Source organism: Prionailurus viverrinus, chromosome A1 (assembly GCF_022837055.1).
Source record: "Prionailurus viverrinus isolate Anna chromosome A1, UM_Priviv_1.0, whole genome shotgun sequence".
NCBI classification, from domain to species: Eukaryota; Metazoa; Chordata; class Mammalia; order Carnivora; family Felidae; genus Prionailurus; species Prionailurus viverrinus.
The window spans coordinates 143,361,012-143,386,141 of NC_062561.1; the positions used below are offsets into that span (position 1 = coordinate 143,361,012).

The 25,130-nt window shown below is 44.7% G+C and overlaps 1 protein-coding gene and 1 non-coding gene across 8 annotated transcripts in view; both read right to left on the reverse strand.

The window, feature by feature from the left end:
• The window catches only part of LHFPL2 (LHFPL tetraspan subfamily member 2), a 165,320-nt gene extending 147,859 nt beyond the window's left edge, over positions 1-17,461 (reverse strand). For 3 of the 7 annotated variants that reach the window (XR_007154383.1, XM_047868682.1, XM_047868684.1), the window contains exons 1-2: positions 17,087-17,461; positions 1,104-1,181 (exon numbers count right to left, since the gene is read on the reverse strand). The gene's annotated coding sequence lies outside the window, so the exon portion shown is untranslated. Of the gene's footprint in view, positions 1-1,103; positions 1,182-17,024 lie in introns of all 7 variants that reach the window. The other 4 variants (XM_047868708.1, XM_047868686.1, XM_047868683.1 and 1 more) reach the window with 3 other exon arrangements.
• LOC125147037 (U6 spliceosomal RNA) lies at positions 2,934-3,037 on the reverse strand. Its single transcript, XR_007144976.1, has one exon. It is a non-coding gene; the product is annotated as a U6 spliceosomal RNA (small nuclear RNA).
• Positions 17,462-25,130: the final 7,669 nt, after the last annotated feature.

The following is a 25,130-nucleotide window of genomic DNA, read 5'->3' on the forward strand; positions in this document are numbered from 1 at the left end:
CAAACTCAGAGCTGCAGGTTGTCATTTAGCACATTAGTGCTTCATGACCTACATCACTTATTACTCCATAGAAAGACAATGACACGAAAACTGACTTTTTATCCCTTTCATTAGGGGGAAGAGCCTAAACTCCTACTAATTTAATATATTAGGGTAAATTCTCAATTATGCATGGTTATATGAGCAAACAGTCACAGAATTAATCCAAAAGAGCAGTTTACATATCATTTCATTGGCTTAGAAATACATTATGATTTTTTTTTGTGGCTGTGCCTTAGCTGAGCTTACTGGGGGTTGTTGGTTTTTTGTTTGTTTTTTATTTTGTTTTGTCAGACATGTTTATTCATTTACTGAAAGTCTGTTTCATGCCGGAAAATATGCTAGATGGGAGACTACAGCCAAGGAACTCACAGACTAGAGGAAAAAAATGCACACAAACACTTAAGTAAAGCTCATATAGCAAGCAAGTGTGCTCTCTGAGCAGATAAACAGTGATTGGTTGTGCTGTAAAGCTGAGGAAAAGGCTATGCTCCAAGAAGCATCTTCCTGATGCACTTTGATAACAAAAGAAATTCGGACTAGGTCTTAAATGAAGAAAAAGAATTAAAAAAATATTGTTTAATGTTTATTTTTGAGACAGAGTGTATGTGAGCAGGGGAGGGGCAGAGAGAGAGACACAGAATCTGAAGCAGGCTCCAGGCTCCGAGCTGTCAGCACAGAGCCCGACGCGGGCCTCAAACTCACAGACTAAGAGATCATTACCTGAGCCGAAGTTGGGCGCTCAACTGACTGAGCCACCCAGGCATCCCTAGAAAAAGAATTAAGCATCAGCTTACATGGATGGGAGAAGGGAGTCCTTCACAAAGAAAATAATGTTTGGAGGTGAAAAGGCCAGCAACACCCAGGAGAAAGCCAGCCAAGTAAACACCTTCAGCCCATAAACTCTCAACAGGGGTGGGGGCCACCTCACACCTTTCCTCATTTAAGGATTTTCTTGTTATTGAATGAGAACTCTGGGAGTTACCAGGGTGCATCATCATGACTAGAGTTTTCCTACAACTCACCTAAGCATGAGAAGCAGGTCCCAAGAACTAAACCCTTACCTGTATGATGAGTGCGCTTTAACGAGATGCAAAAACCACAAGCCAGCTGTGAATTCAAGAGTCTGCTTCCCAGTTTACCTAAAAAACAACAGGAAAGCACCATTTTTGTTAATTTGGAATAGCCAGTCTTTTAATGCTCCCAGGAAAGGTCTGCAGACCATGCCTGGGGCTCTTGGTCTCAAAGCAGGAAGCCTGGCTAGGGGGTCAGGTTGAAGAGACCTGAATGAGAATCCCAGGGTTGTAACTCAGTGAGAGGGTAACTGAACTATAAGCCAGGTACTTAACCTACCTTTGCCTCAGTTTCCTCCCCTGCAGTATCTACCTCACAGAACCACCATGACAAGCCTGGGATCACATGAATGATCATGTGATGGGCTTGCAGCCCCTCCACAGAGACAGAGAAATAAACAGGCAGTAATCAGGACCTTGATGCAGCTGATATGAGCCAAAGTGAGAAAACTTCGAGGTGATGTGAAACCTTTACAGAAGCCCTAACTGGTTCCAGAGGGGTCAACGGAACCTCACCAGAGCAAGTGATAGCTAAGCTGAGGTCTGACAAGCAGGAGACGTCAGACTAAGAGGACAAGCAAACAGCATACCAGGGAAAGCCACCAGCAAAATGGGATGCCCTGAAATGGGATGTGAGTTCATAAAAGAGTGAATTTAGTGGGGCGCCTGGGTGGCTCAGTCGGTTAAGTGCCCGACTCTTCATTTCAGCTTAGGTGATGATCTCTCGGTTCGTGAGCTTGAGGCCCACGCTGGGCTCTGTGCTGACAGTGCGGAGCCTGCTTGGGATCTCTCTCACCCTCTCTCTGCCCCTCCCTCTCTCTCTCAAAATAAATAAATAAACTTAAAAAAAAAAAAGAAAAGAAAAGAGAGAGGTTAGTGACCACTGGAGTATTTCAGAGGCCAAGACGGAGGCTGGCAAGAGACAAAGCTATAAAGGTAGAGAATCACAAAAGGCCTTGCAGCCATTTTAGGACTTTGGACTTTATCTTAAGACCAATGGCAAGCCCATGAAGGATCTTACATAGGAAAGCAACATGGTCCAGGAAGTTTTCTGCAACACCTCAGACAAGAAGGTCTTAGAAGGAGGCAATGAGAGCCCAAATCAGCAACTCCAAATGCCACATCCCTGGTCTGTGTGGAAAGAGCCAATAGAGAAGGTTCTAGGGCCAGGGCCCCTGTGGCACTCCAATGAACCACTGCTTCTGAATTACTGGCTCTTCCAGCACCGGGCAATTCCCCACAGGTAGACACGCCATCAGGAGTGGAGTCTGCTTGTCCCAACACACCCTCCAGAAGGTAAAGGAGTACCTAGTGTCACAGTGGTTCTCAAAGCGTGGTCCCCAGACCAGCAGTATCAGCATCAACTGTGAATGTGCTAGACATGCAAATTCTCAGCCCACCGCAGACCTAGCAACTCAGAATCTCTGGGGATGGGAGTAATGTGTTATTAAAAGCCCTCCAGGTGATCTGGATGCTCCCTTAAGGCAGTGGCACCAAACTCGGGCAGTGCCAGGACAGGGGCTGGGGAGGGTACAGAGCACAGAGCTGGCCTGGCCTATGACCCACGATGTCCATTTTTGTTTACAAGAAAACACACAACTCCGTTGAGGCTTGGAATCCCTCCTAGCCCTGCAGACTGATGGGTAGAGAGCCCAGAACCCACCGCTGGGGTGGGGATATGGTGCTGCAGGAGGATTTTGTTTCCTCAAGACGTGCCCCATCCCCTTCTACAGCCTGCATTTGCTTCAGGGCAGGAAAATGAACTCCAGCTTCAGGCAAGTGGACACATACTTCTCTTTTTTATTCATTCATTCATCTTTTTAAAATATGGATTGCTTCACAGATGTGTGTGTCATCCTTGCACAGGGGCCGTGCTAATCTCTGTATCGTCCCAATGTTAGTTTAAGTGCTGCCAAAGTGAGCACGCACGTCTCCTTGCAGACTGTGTTTCTCCCCCCACCTAGGCACAGAATCTGACCACTCCAGAAAAAGAAATGGGCCATCCGGAAAGCTCCAAGTGGTTTTATGTGAGGGTCAAGTTTCCTTCTGGAGTGTGGAACACACTCTGTGGTTACAAAGATACCAAGGCCCAGGAGCCATAACGTAATTCAGGATGAGAATAGCTCAGCTCAGCTGCCTCTCTAAGTATCTATTGTCTCCATAGAAGAAAGAAAAAATTATCCCTCCCACCCCTCAACAAAAAGGATATTTCTGTAAAGAGCAGACAAATCCTCACATTCTTATGTTTCTATAGTTCTTGCTTTGCTTAACAAAAGGGGGGGAAATGGGGTCCAAAACATAAAAACAGGGGCACCTGGAAGGCCGAGTCAGTTAAGTGTCCAACTTTAGCTCAGGTCATGATACCACAAGTTTGTGGGTTCGGGACCTGAGTTGGGCTCTGTGCTGATACCTCAGAGCTTGCAGCCTGCTTCAGATTCCGTGTCTCCCTCCCCCGCTCACACTCTGTCTCTGTCTCTCTCTCTCTCAAAAATAAATAGACCTAAAAAAAAATTTTTTTTAATAAAAACAGTATTCAGATCGGGGCACCTGGGTGGCTCAGTCAGTTGAGCATCCAACTTCAGCTCAGGTCATGATCTTACATCTCTTGAGTTCGAGCCCCACATCAGTCCCTGCGCTAACAGCCTAGACCCTGCTTCAGATTCTGTGTCTCCCTCTCTCTGCCCCTTCCCTGCTCACGCTCTGTTGCTCTGTCTCTGTCTCTAAAATAAATAAACATTAAAAAAAATTAAAGGGGCGCCTGGGTGGCTCAGTCAGTTAGGCATCTGACTTCAGCTCAGGCCATCATCTCATGGTTCAGGAGTTCGAGCCCCGCATTGGGTTCTGGGCTGACAGCTCAGAGCCTGGAGCCTATTTCAGATTCTGTGTATCCCTCTCTCTCTGCCCCTCCCCCACTCATGCTCGCACACGCTCGCTCTCTCTCTCAAAAAAAAAAAACATTTGTTTAAATTAAACATTTGTCAAATTAAAAAAAATTTGTTTAATGAAAAAAAAAAAAGTGTTCAGATCAACACAGATCATAGCCATATACTGCATAGCCCAACCACACTCAGCTTCCAGAGTCTGCCCCTCTTGCCAACATCACAAAGAGGGTGGCTGGGCTGCAGGATCTCATAACAATCAAGCAAATACGTGTGGTCCAGGGGAACAAGCAATGCTGCAGAGATCCCTAGCACCTTCCCTATACTACAGCCTCCACCTGCACACCCCGGCTCTCCAGCCTCCCCACCCACTCTGTGCATGTGGAACCCACAACTGTAAAGGCTTCATACATGTCCCACATGGTCTATGTCTCCTGCACTGCACACATAGCTACCCACATTAAGGTAACGGCTCTTGGGGCACCTGGGTGGCTCAGTCAGTTCAGTGTCCAACTTCAGCTCAGATCATGATCTCACTGTTCGCAGGTTCGAGCCCCGCATCGGTCTCTGCACTGACGGTGTGGAGCCTACTTGGGATTCTCTCTGTCTTTCCCTCTCTCTCTGCCCCTGCCCCCTCTGTTGCTGGTGTGCTCACTCTCTCTCTCTCTCTCTCTCTCTCTGAAAAATAAATAAAATTTTAAAAATAAATAAAGATAATGACTCTTCTACAGCCTCTCTTATCAGACTGTCAGCTCCCTGGGGGGCTCAATAAGCTTGTGTTGATTAAATGACTGAACACACAGACATACAGACTCACCTAGAATAAGAATTTCAGGCCTGGATTCATCCCATAACTGTCTCTAGCCCAAAGAGGTAAAATGACTTGTCCAAGGTCACAGAGCAAGCTAATGATCACACTACAGGAGTCAGTATAGATGGTTCTCAGTGCTTTCTGACTTTCACAGGCTGTGTGTTCCGACCTTTCCTGGGTACCAGGAAACCAGTACCCCTTGAAGACAAAGGTATTTTGTTTGTAATAGGATGTATTCATTTTTTGTGTGCTTTATGTCAAGACCCTGACTAAGAGCATGAGGGAACATCTTGTGAATCTCAGAATCAGGGGCACCAAGCCCAATCTAAAGACAGAGCAGGGGCTCTAGGAGAAGCAGGGGCAGGAAATGACTGTGGGTGAGAGTGTGGGTCAGTCTTCGTAGAAGTTCCCAGAGTTCTGGTCCTGAGATGTACTTCTGGGTAACTTCTCTATTAGTTCAGGCTTACTCAGACAGCGGGGGTAAGATAATCTCCCAACCCATCATTATACTTTTCTGAAAACACACTGTATCACTCAAACAAGCTTTGGCTTTGGTAAGAGGGTATCTAAGTTCAGAGTTCACCCAGGAGCTGTGAACTGCTCTTTGCAGACATGACAAGAAGGCATGCATTACAGCACACTTTCTAGGTGGCATGGAGTCTCAGAAGAATCAAGCCCTTCTCAAAAGAGACTGGGAAAAAGCCCCTCAGTAGAGGAAGGGAGGTCTCTCCTACTGGCCAATTTCACCTGTTAAGTAGGCACAGAACAGCATCATTTCCTGAGCTTTGCTCTCAAAATTAAACAGACTTTTTAAAGACAGCAAAATAACCCCAAGTACAACTGGGATGTTTAATCTTAATTTCCTTATGTAGATCACCTGGCTTTTCATTACAACTGGCCAAGTATATGGGAAATAGCCCCATTCGATAGAAATATGCCACACACATCATCAAGGCTATTCAAGTCCCTACAACACAGTATGTGTGCGCACACGCAAAGTAAAGAGGGACTAGTTTTGCCTCGGGCCGTTCTAGGTAGCCTGGCTCGTGGTGAGCTGGCCTGCGTTCCTGCTGCCTCTAGCTATCCTCTGTGGCACTGCCCTCCTTGTCCAGTGCCCACACTCCACTCCATTAAAGTCAGAGTCCCCTCTCTCATTCCCTGACCTTAGCTGCTTTTGAGAAGCATGTTATGAAATTATTCCTGTTAAGGTATAAATAAAAAATATGCTACCTGTCCTATACAGATCCTTATGTGTTGAATAAGAGTTGTTTAAAGAGAAGTGTTTGGACCAAATTTCTCTAATGATAGAATTTTAGGCAAAACAGTTAAGTGAATTCCACTTTCCTTTTTTTTTTTTTAATTTTTAATAGATCAAGAAGTTCATCACTCCCATCCAGCAGTTCCTAGGGGCTTTGATGCTGTCATACCTGATTCCAGAAATACCAAGAATCTTCTTAATCTCAGTGACCGTCTTTAACACCAACGACAAGAATCTCTCTGCCAGATGATGCAGGTGTACCAATCAGGAAATCACTAGTAATAAAGGCTCAAATAGCCTCAGATCTCGGGCATGAAGGCTGCTTCTAATGTGCGTTCTGATGGAAATGTAACGGTGTCCAAATCACCAGGCAAGAAACCCTTTTCCACACCCTTCCAATCTCATCACACAGACCATTTCCTACTTCATCTGTTTCACAAACTGACTTGGCCTCTTGCGTGGGGCTGAGATGGACCCTGCATTTGCAGAAAGGGAGGTTAATGTTGATATAATGATACGGAAAGCCCAACTCCTCAACCTGTCAGTTCACCTGGATCAGAACCAAACTGGTCTGTGGAGGATGAAGGGCCCCTCCTCATCCATTTCTGGTCAGCATTTACTTAGAAAGGGGACACTCATTATCCCCAGCTGTCTGTCTAAACCAAAGTGGGAGAGGGTGTGGGAAAAGTCAGCTGCAGGACATTCCTGAGACTTCTCCGTAGAGGCCCAAAGCTTAAAGCCTAGAATTTCCAAGCATGCCCAAAAGCACTTAATAGTCAGTGTCTGTAAAACTTTCCTAAAAATAACAGCTTCACAGAACTGAGCTCTTACGCTGTTGAAAAAGGACTCTCTGCTTCGGTTCCACCCAAGATAAGGGCCTCTGTAAGAATAAAAGCATGTGTCAAGATAAAAATTAAAGTGATCCCACAGGGACAGAAACCAGTTCTTCACAACCAAGTACCCAAGAGGCCAAGAAAAGAACTTGTAAGGGCATCCATCCCCCAGACATGGTCAACATCACAGGCTCAGATAGATGGGTTTCTAAACTGATGTTTCTTTACACTGGTGTTTCTAGAACGTGCCTGACCATAAGAACTACCTGGAAGCTTTGCTTAAAAGCTATAGATCCCCAGGATCTACTCCAGCCTTATAAAGTCAAAACCTCAGGGGAGAGGTCTGAGAACATCTATATATTCTAGCAGCTAGCCCAGCAGAATATCAAGCAAGTTTCATAAAAAAATGCTCCAAATAAAGTAAGAGGTAACTTTTTACAAAACCCTGTAATTACATTAACTGCAGTTACAGGGCCTATGAGAAAATGCAGGTTTAATTAAAGAAAGGTAAAGCCTTCTTTATCTAGTTAAAATTATGGAATATACTCAACATGCAGTGAGGAAATCAATTTAACTAAAACTTAGCAAAAACAAAACCTGCCCTTTAGCTTAATCGTATCTCACCTAAGAGACCCTCCAGAACGTCCCTGCCCTAAGGACTATGGGGAAACACTGTGCAGCTGCTCCTGGTGGCCATTATGGGTCCTAAGGACAGTGACTAGGCTCAGGGCCCTTGGTCTCATCCCAATAGAGGCCAGCCCTAGGTAGCAGGCAACCAATTCTAAGTCAGACCCCACAGATGCCTCCTGGTTATCAGACTGTACAGGTTTTAGCCTCCAGCTGACTAGTCCACAGTCTTATCCACGACCCACCTTTGTGTGAGCCTGGCTACATGGAACGAGCAGCATCAGCATGGTAGGAAGCTTGCTAGAAATACAGAATCCCAGTCCCCACGTGGGCCTGCTGAATCCAAATCTACATCTTAACAAGGTCCCAGGTCATTCTTGCACACACTGAAATTTCAGTGTTTTACCCCCACCTGTGGAACACCCAGGTCATCAGCCCACCCGCTTATGCTCCAGACTCTCAGAGGCCTTCTGCCCTCACACTCTTGTCAGTCTTGGTTTGTCTTGGGACCAAACCACCATCAACAGGGTCCAATGACTAATCTGACAATCCAAAGCCTGACTTTTTAGTAGTTAGAAAGGCTTTTAGTAGTTAGAAAGAGGCAGTAAGTACTGATCATCTCTTACATTCTGAAATAGGGAGCCCATTACCATAAATCAATAGAGACAATCCAAAGTCAAACAATACCACGGAATGCTGTCTCTCTTGGTTCCAACACAGTGTTAATGAGGGCAAGGTCACAAGCATGATTAGCTTCCTCTGTATCTTGGCACTGACTCCAACCCTCTAACCTCTGGCCGCCTACAAAGGCTGACACACCCCTGGTTACAAAGAAGTCTCAGAAGAATGACATGGGGAGGTCTAACAGAGCAGTACCAGTAAATAACTCAAAGAACTTCAATGACTGATGAGCAGAATGTGTCGAGGAACACAACACGCAGCCCAGAGGGATGGCTGACATGGCAGATGACCAGGTCAGAATTCAGAATTATCTGGACAGAAACAGGAAGTCCCATGGTCAAGATTTTAAAAAAATCAAACACACATACATAAGCAAGAGGAATCTAACACGACGGCACTTTTCATTTTAAAATGTTTTAAGGGGCGCCTGGGTGGCTCAGTTGGTTAAGCGTCCGACTTCAGCTCAGGTCACGATCTCGTGGTCCGTGAGTTCGAGCCCCGCGTCGGGCTCTGGGCTGATGGCTCAGAGCCTGGAGCCTGCTTCCCATTCTGTGTCTCCCTCTCTCTCTGCCTTGCCCCCATTCATGCTCTCTCTCTGTCTCAAAAATAAATAAACATTAAAAAAAAATTTTTTTTAAATAATAAATAAAAATAAATAAAATGTTTTAAAACATGCCAGTTGTGTTGACTAATACACCTGCTGAGAAAGCTAACCAATTTACTGTTAGGGTCCACCAGTCTGGTTTCCAGACCAAGGAAGTAGTGGTCCCTCTGCAGCATAGCTGATAAGACTATCCTAAACAGGCCCCCAGCCACCTGTCCACACAGATGAACACACAACCTATCACACTTTTTCATCACCACTACCAATTGTGTTCTTATAATAAAGTGTGGCCTCCTTACCGGGCTATAGCTCTTTTAGGCCCTGAGTTATAGTTTAAACATTCCACACATCAGCTTAGCTCCTTCAAAGCTGTCGTTTCTTTACTAATAGAGAAAAGAACTATAGGCCTAAGCACCATCTCGAAAAAACACATAAACAGACAGGACAACCTAAGCACACTCATTTACCGAAAGGATTCAGATCAAAAAGACCTACCATCGCCTGTTTAAGCCAGCACACTACGCTACCTAGTACAGCATAAATCCATGCAGAATTAGTAATTAGGCCAGTAAATTATGAGCTTCTAGTACAGAAGAACCTTGAAAGGACTACTATAAAAATGAGCAAATGACAGAGTAGGTATCTGTTTAGACATACTTCTATGTGGGATCATCACCTAGGAATAGACAGCCATTACAAAAATTGGATGTGATTTTAGACTGTTTTTAAAGATGTGACCCATGTTTTTTTTTAAGTCTGTATTGAATACCCAAGTAATAGTCATTTATAAAGACAAAAACACTGCTTACTGGTACAGCTTGCAGTTCCCAGACTATCCATTATTTTTAATTCCAGAATATTTGGTCTCTACAAGCAAGAGGAAAAAAAAAAAAAAGGAGTTGAAAATTGTTAAGAGGTTAATTTGTCCTCAATATGTATGTGCTATGCACCACTTACCTAAAGATTAAACAACCCTACTGTCCATGCAGTTACAACCATCCTTAAACAACTGGCTAACTGCCTGAAAACTGGAAAACAACATGTGAAATCCAGCCCAACTGCAGCCTGTCCCAGGAGAAGGGAAGCTTGAACCCCAGGTGCCCTTGACAGCACAGCTCAGTGTGGAAAGAAAGAAAATGCTGGACGAAAGAATCAGTAGAGGAAAAAGAGCCCCTCTAATTTTCCAGGCATGTGCAGGGGTTGCTGCTAAAGGGATATTAAGATCTCACTGCTGGTTTGGGTTGTACTGAACACTGAAACAATTTTTAAAAAGAAAGAATCCCAACATGTCAGTATAGCACATATTTAATTCAGTACTTATCAGATTTGATTCAAGACTTCTTATCAGACAGCCATTTACACACCTAGATGTATAAGTGAAACACCTCTCAAATCACATTTACAATGTTTATAAAAACGTACAAAATATACACTAAGGAGTCGGCTTCTGTATAGTTCTGAGAGAGCTGTCCCACTCTGGCTGTGGGTCACAGCACCTAATCACGGTTGTATTCCCTAGCCTCCCAATATGAGCAACTACAATTATAGCAAATACGAATTTTAATTCTTTTTAAAGACAAAAACCTCCTTTACAATGGATGCACCACAGATGTAAGGAGAGGTACGGTGTTGTGGAGAACATGTTTACATACACACACACACACACACACACACACACACACACACAGACCCACCAACTCTTTTGCTCTGGTTTTAAAAGTAACAAGCTATTGGGGCGCCTGGATGCCTCAGTTGGTTAAGCATCCGACTCATGATTTCAGCTCAGGCCATGATCTCATGGTTGTGAGATCAAGCCCCACATCAGGCTCTGCACTGGGCATGAGGCCTGCTTGAGATTCTCCATTTCCCCACACCCCTCTTGCCCCTTCCCCACTCTCTCTCAAAATAAATCAATACACGTTAAAAAAAAATTAATAAAAAAGTAACTGCTATTTACATAAAATCTGAAAATATTACAGAAAACAGAAAAATAAAGAAAATAGTCACTTGTAATCACCAGACCAAGGCGAACAGTTAAAATTTTAGTCTACATCCTTCGAGTCTGTCTATGGCTACCAGTTTTCCTTCCGATGGCACCCCAGTTAAGCAGGCAAGGGTGAGGGGAGATGTTCTTGGTCATTACACAGACTGACAATCATTAGTCACCCCCACTGGCCTTACCCTAGATCCACAGCCGTAAGGGGAGTAATAGCTGTGCACAAATCAAATAGCATGCCTGCAATTTAACAAGCATTCACTGGGGTCTATTTTGCACACTTTTAATTATTTCACAAATGAATGAAATTCATAGTAACAGCAATAGCCCTGGAGGGCCAGATGGTAACTTCAAAAAAAGAAGGTGGATAAGCCTCTCCTTCGTGGACATGAAAACAAAAGTTAGTTCTCACAATATAAGGTCTCATGGCACCTATGGATTCAGAGGCTTCTCCTTTGTCTTGTAGACAGCCGCCTTCTCCCCGTGTCTTCTCACAGGGGCTGGGAAAGCCTGACCACCCTCTCTAAGGGGAGAAAATTAGTGTTGGGGAGAAAGGGTGTATGGAGCATTTGGAAATAAAGACCTGGGAACCCCAAGTGTGTGTGGAGCTCCCTACCAGCAATCCAGGGATGGCTGCAAGTCTGTGCACTTATAGGATGAGAGATATTCAGCCCATAATCAAATATCCTTAGTTCCACAAACAGGGATGCTTTAAAAGGCCACATATTCACTGTTATAACATCCTAGCTTCATGCATTAGCCTAGGCTGCAAATCCTCAATGTATTACCCGTAAGTTGCCAAAAGCCAGGAAACCTGGTGACATCATTGAACCATTCTCTGTACATACAGAACACACAAGGAAAGAACTGCTTTTACAGCTAATGTCACCTCAGTAATTGTTAAACTTTGTTTGCAACGAACCCGCTGAAACCCTCAATATTCTTCATTCAAATACCATAATTGACTACAGAATTCAGTACTTATTATTTTAGAAACCATGTGAAGAGTTTTAAAAGCGAGTTTGGTTGTGATGTCCTAAATGGAACCGCAACAATTCACCCAAGTAAACACCTCTGTAGTCTTACTCAATTTTGATGAAAGTATTTTTTAAATAGGGTCCAAAACACCACTTAATCAACAAATGTAGTATCAAATCAAAATCAGAACCTACAGGAGGAAAACTCAAATACACTGAGGTTCTTCCTTCTTACCTGGCAAATCTCAAAGTCAAAGTTGGGAACTTCTCTTGACCTAGCTGACGATATTACAGTTTAACTAAGAAAACACACAGATAACACACCTCTATGTTCAGTACTTTCTAGATGTGCACAAAACTACTTTACTTCCTCAGCAAGTAAAGGTCATCTTACATTTTCTTAAACACAACACATACCTGTGCAATAATCGGTCCAAGCTGCTATAACAAAATACCAGAGACTGGATAATTTAAACAGTATTTATCTCTCGCTGTTCTAGAGGCTGGGAGTCCAAGGTCAAGGCACTGTGAGATTTGGTTCCTGATGAGAACCCTCTTACAGGTTTACAATGACAGCCTCCTCTCTGTGGTGGAAAGAGAGCTGATGTGCTCTGATCTCTCTTTCTCTTTGGGTAAGGACACTACTCCCACCAGGGAGGTCCAGACTCACGACCTCATCCAAATCTAATCACCTCCCAAAGACCCCACCTCCAAATACCACCATGCTGGGGGTTAGGGTTTCCACATATGAACTTGGGGAAGAACATGGTCTATAACATATGTGTGTATGTGTGTGTCTGTGTGTGTCTGTGTTGGGGGAGTGGTAATCAATTTCACCAGTTATACATCCTAGCTACTTAAGTATGTTCACAGCCATTCTACATATATTCTTTTCAATGATCCCAGTTCAAAGTAACATAAACAGATATCACCAGGTCTGTAAAATAACAGTGAGAGACTGGTCATTTAAGGCCAAGGTCAGAGGTTTAATTATCCCAGTGAGGCCTGTTGCAAGGATAAAAGAGAAAAATTCAGTTACAAGTATACAGATCACTCCCATCCTGAGCACTGTTTAGTAAATCTCAACAATCCAGGCAACTACTTGCCACTACTATAAAAACAACTCCATCTTTCATCTCTACTCCAGACTCTCTTCCTGCCCGTGTTTTCAGCTCTCTGCTGGACATCTCTCCCTGGAAGGCTCACAGTTCTGTTCGGGATCCAACTGAACTCATTACTCCGTACCATCTCCTCAAATTGAAGTTCCCCACAGTGGTTCACCTCAGTGAATGGTGCCATGACCACACCAGTCACCCTGGACTCCCTCTTGGTGTCCACAACTGAGAGAAGACCCAGGAAGGGTAAGCAGTCTCTCCCAACCTCTCCCTCTCCAAGTCCCTCAAGGATTCCCACACTAGCCTCTCAGCTCAACTTCTGTCCCCACTCTGGTCTCCTTGTCACCCAAACCACCTCATGGCCACCAAGTTCTTTCTAAAGCACTATAAAACAAGTCATTTACCTGCTGCAAATTCTCTTTCAGCCAGCTTTAGAGATGAAGTTCAGGTTCCTCAGCTCAGCACCCAACCCCAGCACCCTCAGGTACTTCCCTCTCGACCTTGCCTCCATACACACGACTACTATCAGAGCCCTACCTGCCTTATACCTTTGCCAGCCTTCTAGACTCCAAACGTGTGGTTATTACTGCATCATGTATTAATGTCTTTTTTAAAGTAATGAAAAAGAAAACCAGGAACCAAGTATCCACTCTTCCTTTTCCTCTTTCAGCCACGCCTTATACAGCAAGAGAGAGTGAGGTGTCTCAAGTGCCACACCAGATTCTTCCCTGGACACACCTGGGTTTTACATGGTGATGACCAGAAGTGACCTTCTTTGCCTTTCTAAGGCTCCAGAAATCTCACCTTTGAGAAAGAAACTCTTTGTTTTCATGGCATGTTGGCTGATGGTTCTCCTTACCCACTACCCAAATGGACACAGACTTGTATTAAGCACAGAAGAAATAGTCTCTTTCTCCCTTATCCCGAGGGAGAACCCATAAGCCCGGCTGCCCCATCACTACCCGCAGCCAGGTCCCTTCCCTCTGAGCAGGCTGGCTTGTGGAAGGGAAGCACGCCCAGTGCTCTGCTTTCCCAGTACAGGCTCTCTGAAATCATAAAAGGAGTTTCCCGGGTTGATGGAGGTCCTTTGCACACGGAGTTTGTTTCTCCAACTAGCACGCGTGCACTGGGAGGGAGGAAGCCCGCTCTTGGTTCTCGCTATGTCACCAGAGGCCAGAACAGAGCCCAGCCCATGGGACAGGCTTCATGGATATTTGCTGAATGACAGGATAAAACAGTGGGTGAATGACCAAATAGGCGGTCCTCCTAAATTAGAAGAGCAGTATACAGTATAGTTGCCCTGCTCAAGAACTAGCGTTTTGCTAAGAATGCCTTTTGTTCACTTAGCCGTTAGATACAACCTTAATAAAAAACTGGCCAGTGTATCCTTAATCCCAAAACATGCCTTAACCATTGCTTTTTGGAACAAATTCTAGAGATTGGATATTCACTGTTTGCATCTTTCCAAGAGCAGTATGCATGGAGTAAAATGTTGCTTTTAGGATTCCCAAAGAGGCATGCACCTTGCCCCCTGCTGGTTTGTTTTTTTTTTGTTTTTGTTCTCTCAAACATGGACCAGAAACCTGAGAACCTGCCATCACAGAGTCAGTGAGGCCTGCAGTTGCACACCCACACCTGTGCTCTTGCCCTCAGAGCCAAACACAGCCTGTGCTACACTCTCCAGAACTGGACTCCCAGAGAAGGCTGACCACAATGGGCCAAAAGGATGAGGCATGTAAGTTCTAGAAAGATCAAGTGTTTCTGCCTGTGGGCTGCCCGAGGCAGGGGTACAGCCTCAGCTCAGGGTCTGCCTGAGGCAGCCACAGCTTACTCTAAATCAGGTATCCATTCCAGCTCTTTGAATGGCACTGCTTTTTCCAGGGCATTTGAAATACTTGACAGCCATCATTAACGTTTTCTGAGCACTTAGCAGGAGGCACCACCTAAATCCTATGCAAAAGTAATCCTAGTTCATCTTCAAGGTTAGTCTTTGACTTGCACTCTTACTGCCACCAATTTATAGATACAGAAACCAAGGCTGAGAGAAATTAAATAAACTTGTCCAAGGTTCAGATAGTAAGTGGCACCTCTAGGAAGTCAACAGTACCAGTCTGGGTCCTCCTAGGGTTTAGCCTCCTCCTTTGTCAATTTAAAGTTGAGAAGCTGTATACAATGTTCATTTAAAAAGACTATATACTTTTCATACACTGTTTCTCTGTCTTCTCCTTTGGAATTTTCCTTCCTGCCCTGCCTGCTCTGTGCAGTGAAATCTCTTTCTTTAATTCATCACTCTACACATCTTTGTAAGCAGGTTCCATCAATTTTGAGCCCATCTACATGCATGAACAGTACACATTACTTTTTCCAGAAGGGATCGCTTTGCTCTCATCCACAAAGAGCCTTTTTCCTAACTAAAGACAAATTACTGGTTCGTGTATCATGATTCAAATTATATTTGAGAATGTTCATTTGCAGTGTAATTATTCTTCCTAATTGGACTGCTCTAAAGACAAATGATTCTCCCTCTCCACCCCCATCATCTCCTGCAACACACCGTGTCTTCTTTCCTGGCATTTTATAAAATGTTCGCCGCACCCTTTGCAAACCACAACCAGACACACTACCTGCTCTCTGTGTGACCACTTGGAAAAAACAGCATTATAACATAATAGTGGTATGACTTCAAACCCCTCAAATATTTCACCAGCATGAGATTTCTGACACAGATTAATAACAAGCCTATCACAGTATGACAGCAAAAAGCAATGGTCATCTTGGGTTTTATTTCTTTTCTCTGTCTTCAAGACATTTAATCTCCCTACTAGCATGTGCTCCCTATCTCCTAAATTTGAAAAGAAGTCGTTTTTTAAAGAACAACAGGAGGAAAGAATCAGAAACACGCAGGAAAGGGCAACGCCAAAGAAATTAGCATCGATCCTGGCTTAAACCTGGCAGGGGTGGAGCTCTCAAGCTCGAGAGGGAAGCAAAAGCAACGTGCCTATGATAAACGGTCCTTCGAACTTGGTTACTCAGGTTTAACTCTCTGGGACCGGGCTCTAACAGTTCCCTTCCCCTTCCCCCTCACATCTCTCCTCCCTCTGGCTCAAACCCACTCTGGTCCACAGGGGCTGCTTTGCTATTTCGAACAGAAGTTCTACTTTCACATGTGGGTCACCGATGGCAACCTCCACGCACGCACACAATCACAGAGAGAAAACGGGAAATACAGGAAATGGTCCGGGGCGGGGGATTGTGAAGATGGGGGTGGGGGGATAAGACTTTGTCTTCACTCTCATTTACTCCCACTGAAACGGCTCGCGGACTCCCCTGAAACTCAGGACGCTCCTGGATTAAGAGAAAAGTTGAACGGGATCGAAGAAAAACCCTTTTGCTCTTCTGAATTCAAAGAACACCAGACCACTGAATGGAAGGGGAAAAGCGGGGGGGGGGGGGGGGGGGGGGACTCTGAGCCTAAAAACATCCCGAAACAAGTACACAGTCTCCTCCAGTTCTTTACCCCATCTCATGGGCTCAACCCACCCATCCCAGATGTAGTCTTCCCCACTACACGCCCACCTCCTCCAGCAGGCACCCCAAATCACTGCGCTGCCCACAAAAATGCAGCCCAGATCTGAAAAGCAGCTGACGTCTGTGGCCGGCGTGACCCACACGCCACACACCAGGCCCCACGCGGGCGACCAGCGGGCAACCAGCCAGAGACCCCCACCCCCCGAGGCGCGGTACCAGGCGCGCAGTGCCCGGCGACGAGCTGCGCCCAAGACCCGTGCGCCCTGGGTGCCCGCGGGAACGGCCGGACGAAGCCCGTCGGTGGCGGCGGGAGAGCTCGGCTCACGCCGGCTTCCCGGCAAGTCGCCGTTCCAGGCACAATTTTTCCACTTCTGCTGCCGGCAGCCACGGCGGTGAGAGCAGAAACAGCCGATCCCTGCCATTCCCAGCCCCCGACACCCGTCCCAGTCCCGGGGACGGTCCTCTTCCCTCCCGGCGGGTTCCGGGAGCGCGGGAGCGCGGTTCCCGCGCCAGCCGCCGCGCACACAGCCCCGGCTCCGCCGGCCGCGACGGTTCCGCCAGCGCCCGGGCTGGGTACCGCTCGCCGGCGCCGCCCGACCCCACCTGGCCGGGGCTGCGGGCTCTCCCTCCTGCAGCACGCGCGGGGCCCGGCGACTCCAACTCACCCGGCCCGGCTCTGTGTCTCCGGCCCCGAGCTCGCAGCCTTCCCCCGCCGGGGCTTTCCGTTACGCCTCCTCGCAGCCAGCCGCTCCGGGAGGGAGGAGGCGGCGGGAGGAGCGGGCGAGGGAGGGGAGGGGAGAGGAGAGGGTCCCCGGGTGGGGGAGGAGGCGAGGCGAGAGTGCCGAACTCGGCCGCCGCCGGCGGGGCTAGCGAGGAGGAAGGAGAGAGAGGGGCGGGGGCAGAGAAAGAAAGAGGCCGCCGAGCCTCCCTGCCCAGGACCCGGCCCCGCGCCGCAGCCCAGTCACCCTCGCCGCCCGGGTCCCGCTCTCGGGCCAGGCGTCCGGGGGGAGGGGTCGGGGCCCGCGGCTCTCCCGGCGCGGCGCGCGGGCGGGGCGGGGCGGCCGGGGGCTAGGCGGGGGCGGTGGCGGGCCGACGAGGCCCGGCCTCCGGAGGGGAGTGTCCTGCGGGGCCCGGGAGGCTGTTGGCGAAAGGGGATCCCCGGGAGGAGGGGCAGAGGCCCCGGGGCCTGGGAGCGGGTCACTGCGCCCGCCGGGTGGCGGCGGCGGCGGCGCCTCCTGGAATCCTGCGGGGGACCCCGGGGCCGCGGCGGGGAGCCTTCGGGGGGCAGTTTCGGGAAACCGTCTCAGGAGCGCCGGCAATGAGCACGGCGCAGGCGGGGAGCTGCAAAGTCGGAGTCGAGGGTGATAGGCCGGACGCCTTCCGCGGATCGCCGGCCCTGGAGTGCCCAAAGCAATTCCCCAGGCCGGGGCGGGGAGCCGGAAAACGTCCGTCCGGTGATCCCCGGGGATCCAAAGCGGGAGGGTGGGTTGGGGCTGCCTGGACCCCCATCCTCACCTTCCTCTCCCGGAGAGGAGGCTCCAGGAGTAAGTTTCTTTGCCCTGTGATTTTGTAGGTGAGGAAACTGCAAGCCGTCACAAAGAATAATTGTACATAGATAGCTTGGGTTTTGAAACATTCTCCTCTGCCCAAAATACGCTTTCAGGATGAATTCCTAAGTCACTTTAGCCGACAGTCTGAAAAGGCATCCTTGTTGGAGAGGGGACTGATTCCCCTCTGCCACCCCAGAGTGGCACCAAAAACTACAGTTAAATGGCCACGAATTAAGGTGGCAATATTTCTTGTGATTTAAACTTGGGGACGTGGCCGGGCACACCCTTCTTGTCTTTTTTTCCTGTCAGACTTGCTCCTGTCCCCAACTTCTCTGCCTCTGGTCTGGGATACCTGTATCCACCAGTCGCCTGAACTCAGACCCTACCAGTCAATCCGGAACCTCTCTTCCAATGCCATAGCCGCTCCCACTGGATTCTGCATTTTAAGGTCTTCCCACTTGCCCTGTCCCTTCCAAGTCCAAGTCCACCTTCCTGCTTCTCGCTGTTTGGGGGCCTTAATGATCTCAGCGGCCTTGCCCCCCTTCCTTGCTCTGACCCTCTTTGCAGAGGCATCCATCTGCACATGCCCACAGGGTAATGGTTCTAGAGCACTGCTCAGGCAGGCCACTTCCTGTTTGAAAAGCTCTCCGGAGGCACTTCGCCACAGAAAATCCTGAATTTAAACCTCTTGTGTTCAAACCCGTCCACTTACCCACTCCTCAGAGCCTCACTTGCCAGCTGGGACTCCTTCCCTCCTCCCAGAAGGTTCCATACTGTATCCACTTGGGAGTTGCTGATGCTCTTGCCAGAAATGGAGTGCTCTCTTTTATCTTCTCCCACAGCTAAATCCTACTTATCTTCATTGAACTTGAAGTTTGTAGTACATTTCTTCTATAAAAGGATGTGTGTGTTCTTCCCATTTTGTGAAATCATATGCTAGAAATAACAAGGCTTATGGGGAAAATAGGGTTAGCAACAAACGAGCCCAAATCTATGTAACATTGTGACTAGAACACTAACAAAACAGTAACGGATCCAAAAAACATACTAGCAGAGTTTATGGCTGTGTTAAATTCCTAATAAATATTACGGTAAATATATAGGACTTTACCTTTAAAAAAGGATGCAGGTAACTGATGAAGAGATTGGAAGGAGAGTTGTTTGAGGCTGTTGCATTAGGAAGAGAAGCACAAAACCTAAACTAAGAGGTGAATTCCCCCCTGACAATAAGCCCTCCCAAATTAGAACTCATGGCGAGACCAAAATCCAAAAGAAAGAACACAAGGTGAATGGGCATCAGCCATAACACTGTGTATTCTCCACAACTGGCGGTCTGCTGTGTTTTTGCTTGTAGCTGCTGTTACTTGGTAGTGCGAAATAGTAAAGCGCTGGGAACAATTGCTTATGAACCAACACAACCACCCCAGTTTATTAATATCCTTTCCCTACATATCAATCACGAATGAGTTCGTTTGTGTTACGTATATTCTCATTACAGAAACAGGCTGGTAACGGAGGAGACTAGACTTAATTCTACGTTTAGAAATTAGAATGTACTTCATTCCACACATCTATCGAGCACCTTACCATGTGCCAGGAACCGTTTCAGGCACAGAAGTTGCCTCAGTGAACCAAGAGAAACACAAACATGTCCGCCCTCATGGACTGTGCTGAGTACCTAAACGTGGCATCACAGGGTGGTATTACATACTTCATATGTGTGTAATTTAAATTAGTGCCTCCTCTACATCTCAATCTCTCTGAAGCCTAAAGTTGAGCTTTATGTTTTTGTATCTTTCTGAACGGCTGACACAGTAAATACCTACTGGGACATGTAAATTAGGAAGTCTACGCTCATTTTATGCCTTGAATTCACAGGAGAATCGCCTGAGTGATCAGAAAGTCAAGTTTTCTCAGAACTGTGTTTGTTGCGATTTGGGTTAAAATTTCCCCATATAGGATCATTTGGATCCGAAGAGTAGAAAAATGACACTTGATGAGAAGGAGAAAATTAACAATGGGAAAGGGAGGGACAACAGAGGAAAGAGATGCTACAAGATACAGCTCAAGAAGAAAGTACTTCAGTTTTCTGGAAAAGTAGCTAGAGAAAGAAGGACAATAAGAGGAACTTTGAGATACTGTGAATGCTGCTTCTTTCATGTGCTCCAGCCACATGTTCAAGAAACACTTGATGGGAGACGAGTGAGGAAGAAATTATAAGAAATTAAAGGGTACCTGAAGAGTTTGGTCAAATGACAAGGAGGCCTTAGAAGAAAATAATTATGAGCCACTAGATAGGTCACAAGGTAAAATTATAGTGGTGCCTGGCTAAAATGTTGTGATTCGGAACTTACTTGCCTGTACAAATCACTCATTTCTCTGAACATTATACTCCACCTAATGTAACTTGCATCAACAGGGCTAGGTATTTTTCATGTGCGAACATTTTGTATCCTATTCTGAGTGTGAATCTTCTTGGAATGCAAATAAAATCTGCACTTACAACAGACAGATTTGATATATTTTCATGATTGGCAGCATACTGAATATAGATTAACTTTAAATTTTCCTTTTCATCTTCATAAAAACTACCCTTTCAAATCCACCTCCCCCATGTTTTAGAGATTGATATTTCCTAAACCATGATCTAGATACACACTCAGAAATCAATGTCTTTTGAAGATCACCTGAAAGATGAAATGATTTAAGCAGAGAATCTCTTCAAGGAACCTAGCAAAATTGCAGTTCACCAAACTGAGATCCTGTGAAAAGTCACAGTCTCTTAAAAACCATCCCTATGCGTTTTTACCCATGAATCTAATCATACAAAGAAGTCATCTGAAATTCTAAGAATCCATTTTCCTTGACAAATACGGATGGAGAAAAGGCACTTTTGAGCACAAAGACTTGAAAAGCTCTCCTGATTAAAAAGGGCTCTGGCCAATTAAAACCAGTGCTCTCATCCACATGAGACAGAGTGGTCTTTTTGGCTACAGAAATTGGCTTGGCCAAAGTATCCAATGGACTCAGCCACATCATATTTAATTTTCTGCTTCTAACTGGCAGTTTTTAACTCAAAGGTGAACATGACGCTCGTAAATACTAAAGAAATTTCCCCATTTGTACTGAAATCTCATTACCAAGATGCTAGGCTATTTGTTGAATGAGGATAGCAAAATGTCTCCATGTGAGAACAAATATTACAGATGCAAATCAGCTCGTAGGATTTTTCAGTAACTGCATTACAGGAGGGCAGTAGGACCAAGTCAGATATAAAGGGCCAAGAGCTCCTGATAAAGAAAATCTCAATGATTTGTAGAAAACACTTCCTTAATTTTCACACATGTATTGAGGACACCGTCCACACAGGAGCCAAAGGAAAACATGGTTCTAAAAATACACTGTGGCTAAGTCATAAAAGAAAAGAGCACACAGAACTTTGGGCATTTGCTGTCTTCTGACAAAACTAAAAGTCGTTGGCCACTTTTGTCTTCAAACCACAGCCTCTACCTTGCAGCCTTCCTTTTTTCTGTAAGTGACACAAGGGTTTTAATTTGTCATTGACTTCTCTTAAAGAAGTGCTCTGCTTTCCTGCCTATAGTTCCAAAACTTGATTCCACATGACTAGCAAAACTCAGCTCAAGAAGGTGCTCTGTTCATTTCCTCCTATTATGTCACTGCTACCATAAACAAATCCATCTGGCCCTCATCCAATTGAGATTACCCCTGAAGTGAGGTGGAAATTTCCATACAGTGAGAATGTTCAACTGCAATATTACTTCATATGTTGCATGTAAATTCAGCAACATTCTTAGCTGCTCAGTAACATGCAACTGGTAAATTAAATTCATTCCAAATATTCACCTGCAGACATTTTCCTGGATTACAAACTTTCCCCTGAAGAGGTACAAAATACAAAGAAGCTTGGGGGATTAGCTGTCTTATGGTGTTCATGACAGGTATAAAACCACCCAATGAAAGCATGCTTTAGCCTTTTATTACAACAATGCTCTACATCTGGTCCCTGACTTGTGCTTTATCTTTTCTATTATGAATTATCTGTTGCTCTCAAAACCTCTAAGAGGTAAGATTTTACAATTAGGCTCATTAGTACCTACAATAAAATTTGGAACGTTCTCAGTGTTATTCAGTAGCAATGCTGAGATGAGATTTTGAGGAAACCACTGCTGTTTTTTGCAGTGAAGAGGATGCTTGTCCCTAATCTGGACCAGACTGGAAAACCCCAATCTCCAAGCTGAAAACCTTGCCTTGAAGGAAAACTTTTCCTTTCCTCTCTTTCAATTGTCTTCTGAAAACAGGAAGTGCAACATGTATATCTATAAAACTAGCAATTGCTGGATACCCTATTTTTACACAGTGCTAGAGTTAGAAGATGCATTATTTTCTATTGGTAATATAATTATTAAGTATTATTGACCATAACCTGTATTCTGCCTATCTCCATATGGCCCTGGGGTTACTTGATATTAAAAACAATAGAAGGCAAGGGGTGCCTGGGTGGCTCAGTTGGTGAAGCATCCGATTCTTGGTTTCAGCTCAGGTCATGATCTCACAGTTTGTGAGTTCGAGCCCACTCACTTAGGATTCTCTCTCCCTTTCTCTCTACCCCTCCCCTGCACTCTCACTCTCTCTCTCTCTCTCTCTCTCTCTCTCTCCCTAAATAAATAAACTCAAAAAAAAAATAATAGAAGGCAATAAGTTCTCTTACCAGTCTTGACTTACCACAGTTGAGCATTAAATTTAGCTCTGGGCTTCCCAGAGCCAAGGCAAGAATGACATACAATGAATAATACAGTTCTCATGGTCTGGTAAAAGAATCAGAGTTGTTCTTCAAGTTAGACAAACTTTTTCCTGGCATTAACTTCTAAGAGGAATTGAATCATGGGAATCCTTACATAAGAGCCACTGGGCAATCTAAACATCTGGGTGCAGCATCTTCACTGAGAGAAAGCAGTAGACTCGTGCCCTGCAGAGCAGAGAGGATAAAAAGTTCACAAGAAATGACAGAATTGTCTAGACTGTGTTTCTGTCATGGCTGAAACCGCATTATCTAAACTGAACTCTCTAGATCCTGAGACCCAAAGGATACTGTCCCTGCCCTCCATTAAAAAAAAAAAAAAATTAAAATAATAATGAAAAAATGTAAAAGCTTTGTATTAAATGAATTATGCAAAAAAATGCCATTACTTCACTGATTTCACAAATCTTTCTCAGTTATAAACCTTCTATTATTTCACATAGAATGCATTTGACAGCTGTGACCTGTGTTCATTTCAGAACAACCTTGGGAAGGTTTTCAATGAAAAAAGAATTAAGGACAAGGCCAACCCACACAACTAAGACTCGTTCTAGTTTTTCTTCCAACTAAATGGCATTGTGCTATGCTAATTATACAAAATAATGTTCAATCATTTTGAGTCATATAAATGAAACTAACATTAGCTGTGAAATTAAAGTGAGCCAATAAACTAGTTTTTATCGTTGAAAAATGATTTCTCTAAATATCTTGTGAAATGCTGCTTTTAGACAATGGTCTCAAAATAGTATATATATTAGTATAAGTATAATATAAGTACCTCTTTAATTTTCTGGAGTGTCATGAGAAAAATGTTTGATATTAATGAATTCAAGTACCTTTACTGCCTTCAGATGCAGTTTGTGTTCACTAAGCATGCAGTAATAAAAGCTCCTTGTTATGAAAGATCATGGACTTTGGATTCCCAGGGACTGTGTATAAATACCACTTCCTTCTCCATTGGTTAAAAAAGGATCATAAACAAGTTACTTTACTTTCACGAACTTTACTTTTCTTGCCTTTTAAATATTTAAAAAAAAAACATTTTTGTTTTAAGTAGGTTCCACACCCAATATGGGGCTTGAACTCATGATCCTGAGATCAAGAGTCAGATGCTCCACCCACTGAGCCAGCAAAGCACCCCTATTTTTCTTGTTTTTGTGAGGATAATGCTACCTATTGCATGGAATTATTATGACTTTACATGATTGTTATTACAATGTGTGTGAAGGTTTCTACCAAAATGCCTGACATATAATAGGTGCCCAGCAGATGTTTATTCCCTCCCCTTGACATCCATATTCCTGCAAAAAGAATTTTCTCCAAGTTAAAGAGGCCACTCTTCCAATTTGCCTATTACACAGTTTTCCTATACTGGTTTTTTTTTTTTTTTTTAATGACATGAGAATCAAAACACTGTGGTACTGGTATAAGCATAGATGGCATAAAATGGAAAGTCCAGAATAAACCCACATTTATGGTCAACTGATTTTCAACAAGGGTGCCAAGACATTTCAGTGGGGAAAGAATAGTTTTTTCAACAAATGGTGCTGGGACAACTGGATATACACTTGCAAAAGAATTAATAGAACCCCTATCTCACAACATAAAAAAAAGTTGCTCAAAGTGGATTAAGAGCTAAATATAAAAGTTAAAACTATAAAACTCCTAGAACACAGAGGAGTAAATCTTCATGACCTTGGGTAAGTCAGTAATTTCTTAGATATGATACCAAAATCATAATTAACAAAATAAAAAATACATAAATTGTACTTCATAAAAACTAAAAACTTTTGTATGATAAGAGGACACCATCAAGAAAGTAGGAAAAAAACACAGAACTGGTTAAAATATTTGTAAAACATGTATCTGATTAGGCACCTTATCCAGAATATATAAAGAACTCTTAACAAGTCAGTAATAAAAAGACAATTCAATTAAAAAATGGACAAAGGATCTGAATAGATATTTTCCCAAAGAATATATACAAATGTCCAATTAGCACCTGAAAAGATGCTAACCATCATTAGTGATTAGGGAAATGCAAACCAGGAAATGCAAAACCATACTACACGTGCCAGTATGACTAAAATAAAGAAGCCAGGAGCAAAAGAGCACAAATTGTATGATTCCATATATAGGAAATGTCTAAAATATGCAAATCTGTAGGGAAACAGAAAATAGTTTAGTGTTGCCTAGGGCTGGGGTGGAGGTTGGGGGTAGGAGGAAGTGAGCAGTGACTACTAACGGGTATGGATTTCTTTCGGGGGCCCCAAATATGTTCATAAAATTAGATTGTGGTGATGGTTACACAGCTCTGTGAATACACACTGAAAACTACAG